Here is a 7,328-nt window from a genome sequence, read left to right on the forward strand (position 1 = left end):
CTTCACCCATTCTGCCCATCCCCCATGTCCTCCCCCCTGGGGACCATCAGTTTGTTCTCTGTATTTATGGGTCTTTTTCTGCTTTTTGTTTGTTTGTTTATTCCTTTGGTTTTTCAAAAACCTGATTTTTTTTTAGACAGGTCTTTGGAACACAGCACAAAATTGTTTCACAGAAGAGCGATACTAAGTCCCTTATGCACAAGACATTTATGAAGCTGCCTGTTATATCATACCTTTACCAGCGCTGGGTATTTTTATTTAAAAATTAATAGAGTCTTGTGCTCACTTTGGCAGTACATATACTAAAATTGGAAGGATACAGAGAAGATTAGCATGGCCCCAGGGCAAGGATGACATGCAAATTTATGAAGCATTCTACATTAAAAGAAAATTAATAGCATCTTGTTTTTCTGGTTATTGGTGGATTTGAATATTTTCATGTTTGTTATCTGGTTGTGTTTTTAGGGTGTTCTTTCTAAAAAAACAATTCTGACACTTTGCTTTCCTACTTAGAAAGCCCCTGAGCCCCTCAGTGCCTACAAGTAGGATGAAAGTTCCATGGAGCGTAATAGGTATGAGTCACATGTTCAAACCAGAGACATCCTTTCCTGCTCCAGTTTGCCATGCAAAATCTGCGTGACCTTGGACCAGTCCCTTGATCTTCATTTTAATTTTCTCACCCACAAAAATGGGAAAAACGATACCAACCTCCTAGAGTCATCATGAAGGTTAAATACAGTGTCCCTTGTAAGGAACTCTGTAAAGTATAAAATATGGCTCTAGATCAGTCATTGTCATTTCTGTCATGACAACATACAAGACCTAACATGAGGGCCTCTGGGTGGCTTAGTTGGTTAAGCCTCTGCCTTTGGCTCAGGTCATGATCTCAGGGTCCTGGGATGGGGGCTCCCTGCTCATCGGGGAGTCTGCTTCTCTCTCTCCCTCTCCATCTCCCCTTCTTCTGCGTACATGCTCTCTCTCTCTCTCTCTCTCACACACACACACACACACTCTCTCTTTCAAATAAATAAATAAAATTTTTAAAAAAAAAAGACCGGTCATGAGGCTAATAGCCAATGAGTAATGAGAGTCAACTTCCTACTTACCAGGGACGGTGCTCAGCTCTTTACATGTATGAACTCACACTAACCTCACAGCAGCCTGTTACTTTAATAGATAAGGGGACTGAGACACAGAGATGAAGTCACTTGCCCAAAACTATACCAGTGGGAAACAGCCAAGCTGGGGCTTGAACATTGAACACTGGGCCCCACCCTTTCTCTCAGGCCTCCTCATCCCTGAGCCACATGGAACTATAGGGCCTTCCCTAACACACCATGCCCTTTCATCCCTGTGCCTTGGCTCATGCTCATCCCCTTCATGAAGAGGTCTCTCCACCCCTTACCTCAAAACCACTGTTCACCCTTTAATGTCTGACTTAAATGTCCACTGCTCTGGGGTGAAATCTGCCTCCCCTCACCTGGGTGGTGCTCCACGGTCACTTACACGTTCACCCCTAAATTGCTTAGCCCACAGTCTATGTGCTTGTGTGTCCACATGTGTGTGTGCCTTTGTGTTTTGCTTATAGGTATAGCTCCCCATCTAGAGTGTGGACATCTAGTAGGCTTCAGTTTCCTTTTCCATGGACCCCTAATTCTGAGCATGATGCCTAAGACCTAGGAGGTGCCCAGCATCTACTTGTTGCACGAGTGAACAAATGGTCACCATTCTGGCACAGTGAGGGGTGAACAGGGGAGAGAACTGGGAGTTTGGGAGCTTTCAGGAGGCTTTCCTGCAACCTCTCCTCCCTGGGTTCTGCCTAGGACTAGTCCCGTAATAAAATCTGGTCTTCCTTTTATACCAGCCATTGACCCCAGCTGACATTCCATGCACAAATGCCCGTGGTCCCCAGCTCCACTCCCAGATCACCCAGAGAGCTGCAGCCACACACTTGGGGGTGTGCATTCCTGCTGGTGGTGCAGGGGGCTGGGCTACTTCTTATCAGCTGGGCTTGCACTTGATGTCCATAGGCAGCCAGAGGAGACACGTCAGCACATGCGTTGGCCCCAGAGAACCAGCCCTTTTCGAACTTGCTCGTTGGCAGGGGCAGATGGCAGTAGGCAAAGGCACCAGAGGTGACCCAGAGCAGGCTGCAAAGTGTTTGTGGACAAGGGGAAGGACAGAACTCAGCTCCTGGGGTTTTCAGGCAAGCTGGAACAGTGAGTGTAGTATGTACAGGGAGGGAAACTGCGAACAAAATGTATGAGGTCAATATTTTAACACATTGTATTAGCTTTCCATTGTTGCTGTAACAAATGAACCCAAACTTGGTAGCTTAAAATAGCACACATTTGTTCTCTTGCAATAATACTAGAGGCTAGAAGTCTGAAATGAGTCTCAGTGATCCCAAATCAAGGCATCACCAGGGCCGTGTTCCCTCAGGAAGCTCTAAGGGATGACTATTTGCTTGACTTTCCCAGCTTCTGGAGGCTGTTCTCATTCCTGGGCTTGTGGCTTTGCATCACCTCACCTTTTCTCCCCGATTCTATCATCACATCCCCTCTCCCTCTTCTGTTGCAAATGTCCCTCTGCCTCCTCCTGATAAGGACACTGGTCGTTGCATATGTTTGCCAGCTCCCACCCTGTACCAGGCTCTGTACCAGGTTCTGTACCAGGCTCTGTGGTATAAAGGCAGCACAATCTCCCCTACTGGCCTGGAAGGGGAGGCAGGTTGAAGAGCAATGGCCAGCCGTGTGAGCCTACCGTGACAAATGCCACAGGAGAGGCTTGCCAGCAACAGGGAGGGGCTGTCGCTCCTGGTGACAGATGACAGAAGCGGTCACAGGGCAGTGAATCCCCTGAGTTTATTCCGAGTGGATGAAAAATTTTCCAGGGAGACAGTGTGTGGGGACACACGAGTCAGAGCAAAGGGAGGAGCAGGGGACTGGTGCGTCAGCATAGGTGCATTTGAAACCTCTAAAGTGAGAGAATAGGGAGAGCTTATCCACATGTCTGATTTTCTGTGATTCTGTAGCTCCCCTCGTCCAAGTGCTCAGCTCTGGACCACCCTTGGCCCCATCCTGTGCTCCCGTGGCCTTGCTGCTCACAAGAGCATCTTTTCACTTTCTGCCTCCAGCTCCTTTTCCCATATGACTGCTTGGGAGATGGGCACAGTCTCTCTCTCCTATCCTTCCAGGTGTGCCCATGCACTAAGCCCCCTTGGCATCGGTTCCTCTAGAGCATGCCTCTTGGTTCCCCGTGCAAGCCCATTAATACCTGACTCCCAGCAGACAACTCAGCCTGCACAGCAGGTGGGAGCTCAGATCCTCTGGTTCTGTGGAATGATTCCATTGAAAAGCTCACAGGCAAAATTTTTGTAGAGACTGTGAACATTTGACAGTGAGGACTGAGGAAGGCCTAGGGCCGGAGTGGAAGCAAGCATGCAACACTGGACTTGCGGAGTGATGCATCTCCTCTCTCCAGCAGTATTTTATCTGCTGAATTAATTGCATGGGGGCTAGAAGCTCCTTAGAAATAATGAGGACAGTCCATGCATGTCAGAGAGGAGGGGTGGGAATACATCCAGAAGCTAGCTCTCAGCAGAGACCACAGAGTCCTGGGTTAGAACCCACCATGGTGGAAGGAGGAGTCTGACTCAGGAACATTCTGAACTCACAATCTGAGAACTGGAGGGGGAGCAGTGATTCCTGGTAGAATGGGTGTCTTTTTTTTTTTTTTCCCAGTTTAATATTAATTAATTTATTTTTTTCAGCATAACAGTATTCATTGTTTTTGCACAACACCCAGTGCTCCATGCAATACGTGTCCTCCCTATTACCCACCACCTGGTTCCCCCAACCTCCCACCCCCGCCCCTTCAAAACCCTCAGGTTGTTTTTCAGAGTCCATAGTCTCTTATGGTTCGCCTCCTAGAATGGGTGTCTTTTGAACTCACCCTTGAGCCATTCACCTTGGTGTTTGTTACAGAGGAGCAAAAGGCTTACAAATTAAAATAAATCTGCAATTAAAGATTCAGCTTTAAGGGGCACAAACAACTAAGTGTGGGATCCCCCTAAAAGTGCAGAATATAGGATGGGGGGAGGTGGGGGGGAGAAGAAAGAGGGCTCCCACCCCCAAGTTCAGAGTGATAGACACCAGTGAGGAGGCAGGGGCCCAAGGCAACGTGGGAGGTGGGAAGTGGGGGCAAGGGAGGGAGCTGGCCTGGGGGCAGAGCCCATCCACCAGTGGTGGTGGGGGGGTGGTAAGGACAATAAGGAAGCAACTTTATAATCCCTCCTGGGTCCCTCCCTGGATCCCCCCCCCCCCCAGTAGGTTGTTTAGTTCTACCTACTGTGAAGGCTTTGGAGATTCAGATGAAATCAAGGTCAAGGTGCTTTGGAAACTTTCAGGTGCTTAGCACAGGTAAAGCCAATGGAACTTATTAAGGGATTGTTCATGGGGCGTTGTATTTTCAGTTTGGTGGAGAAAGTGGTAGATATACAATTTGCTTTGAATGTGAAAGCTTTTCTTTTTTTAATTTTTTGATCCAGAAACACTGGAAATTTTGATGGGATCCACGTCTCCATTCACTCACCCATTTATTCCTTCATTTATGCAACGCGCATGCGTGCTGCTCCTGCTGTGGGTGCAGGTCTGGGCTGGGTGTGGCGCTGCCTTTAGGAACTTGGCTCCCGGAGTGTGTGTCCCCCTCCCCGCCAGGGTCTGCCTCACCAGGACTCCCTCCCAGCAGAGAGTTGGGGGCTGCCAGGAGGGTAGGGCCTGGCCTCACAGGGTATCCTAGAAAGGGCGTCTCTTTCAGGCCCCGGGAGCCAAGGGTGCAAGACCCGGTGAAATTCGGCCTGGTGCCGAACTGCGCTTTTTAAGGGCTGCTGACAGCCGTCATTAGCGAGCATTAGGACAGGAGCTGTGATAATCACCGCTGAGTGACTGTAAACACCGAGCGTCCCTGAAGAATATTCAGAGCATCGGGCAACTTGTTAGCTTTTGTCTGGGCTGAGGAGAGGAAAGGAAGTTCCGTCGGGGAGAGAATTTACCATAGTAAAAACAGAAAATCAATCGTATGGTTCTAATTTAATTTTAATTCACATTTTTATACGTGGAGTTTGTTCGAAGGGCTGACGTTTTGCTGTGAAAATCTATAAGGGCTGAATTGTCCTCGAATTAGAAGATTTTTAAAAGAAGTTCTTTGCCGCTGGGTTGCAATTTGTTAAAACAAACAATAGCATAACCGCGCTGCAATCGGATGCCAAGATATTACTGGACTCAGCGAAAATCAAGTAATCTTTTTTAGGTTCTATTCTCTCCCAGCTAAGCTCCCCAGCAACGTCAGGAAATGACAAATTGCAGGATGAATCTAAGAGCAGTGCCTTCAAAAATACAATAGTTATACAAGCCATCTATTGTTAATGAAGAATATAATGCAATTTGCCTGTCTGCAATACAATTATGCAAATCAAAGGAGGAACTATCCCGAAATCTCTTTACATTCCGATTAAAATGAGATAATTTATCAAACAGAATATTACTGATTATGTTTATGTGTCGCACATTAATCCTGTTACAATAATGTATCCTTCTCCTCATGTAATGGATTTGTGCAATCTAACAGAAAATGACTTTTATACTATCCACAATTATAAAAATATTCAAAGCATATCCATCCCAGTGCAATAGCACATGTCTACAACTGTACAATAAACCTATTAAAACAAGCAGAGCTTATGAATGTAACCTTCATCCCAATAAAGATGACAGTACATTCAATTTTATTGTACTCATTATGGGAACAACTCCATAGATGATAAATACCAGGAGTAAATTAGTTTAACCTTCTTTACTTTTTTTTTTTTTTTTAAGAAAAAAAGTGGCCCTTAATCCATGGCGGTAACGTCCGCCTCCCCACCCGGATTTTCCTTCAGTTGGTCAAATATGACATTATTTTATATGAGCGATTTCTACGAAATCTCTCATAAGTGAGTTTACTCTTATTCTACCTCTTGATAGGTGTTTGGACTTGGTACATTTCCACAGGGCAGGGAATTTACACCCCATATCCCTCCCTTCCCGTGCTGCATGTGTTCACGGGTATTGGGAAATATGCGTGTTCTGGATGGGAATATGGCATCGGCTGCAGTCATCTAGAGGGGCACAAGGAATCTCTGTGCTAACACGTACATCAGAGCCAAAAACTAATGAGTAGTATTGTCAGGAAAAACAAGAGCCCAAATAATTGGCGAAGATCTCACTTGCACTTCCGTTGCCAAGGATAATCATTTTTGCATTTAAACTAATCTCTTCCACCTTGACGAGAGTCATTAGCATCTGACAGTGAGTGATAATGTGCTTCAATTTCACACCTCCTGGCCTTGTCTGCATTGTCAACATTTCCCACGTGCATACCTCCGCACTAGGTTTACAGGTTGACTTAAACAAATGTTTATCTTTTGTGGTGAAATTGTAAACCCCAGTGTTTTGCAAGTTCGCAAATTGCTCCCCTTGCCTTTAAACACCTTTAAGCCAGTTTTGCTGCAGGTTACACCTGAGGTATTATTTCCCCCACAATGTCAGGGTTCATCCCACTCAGATTAGGTGGACGTGCCAAGTCAAGAAAACACAAAAACTCTATGAAAAGCAACATTTTGGGGCACCTGGGTGGCCTAGTGGGTTAAGCCTCTGCCTTCAGCTCAGGGTCCTGAGATCGAGCCCCGCATCGGGCTTTCTTTTTCTTTTTTAATTTTTTAAAAAGATTTTATTTATTTATTTGACAGACAGAGATCACAGGTAGGCAGAGAGGCAGGCAGAGAGAGAGGAGGAAGCAGGCTCCCTGCCGAACAGAGAGCCCGACGCGGGGCTTGATCGCAGGACCCTGGGATCATGACCTGAGCCGAAGGCAGAGGCTTTAACCCACTGAGCCACCCAGGGACCCCTCATCGGGCTTTCTGCTCAGCAGGGAGCCTGCTTCCCCCCTCTCTCTCTGCCTGCTTCTCTGCCTACTTGTGATCTCTCTCTCTCTCTGTGTCAAATAAATAAATAAATAAATAAATAACAATCTTAAAAGAAAAGCAACATTTTTTTTTCACTGCTAACTGGCTGAGTGTGCACTCACACTCACACAATATGAACACAAGGTATGACAGACAAATCTATCAGCCTTCACCTCAGCAAGACAACATTTGTTCTAACTGTAAAACGGTACGTGTTCTGTTGTAGATAGGGGTGAGGAAGGAAGGGAAAGGGGAGGAGAGGAGAGGAGGAAGGAAAGGAGGAAGAGAGGAAGGGTGTCAGTCAGTGTGTGATGAACAATGGTTC

At 46.4% G+C, this 7,328-nt stretch overlaps 1 non-coding gene across 1 annotated transcript; it reads left to right on the plus strand.

Annotated features, from left to right (window-relative positions):
• The first annotated feature begins 278 nt into the window (after positions 1–278).
• On the plus strand, positions 279–385 carry LOC123951234. Its single transcript, XR_006820384.1, has one exon. It is a non-coding gene; the product is annotated as a U6 spliceosomal RNA (small nuclear RNA).
• Positions 386–7,328: the final 6,943 nt, after the last annotated feature.

The sequence above is a fragment of the Meles meles genome, chromosome 9, assembly GCF_922984935.1.
Source record: "Meles meles chromosome 9, mMelMel3.1 paternal haplotype, whole genome shotgun sequence".
NCBI classification, from domain to species: Eukaryota; Metazoa; Chordata; class Mammalia; order Carnivora; family Mustelidae; genus Meles; species Meles meles.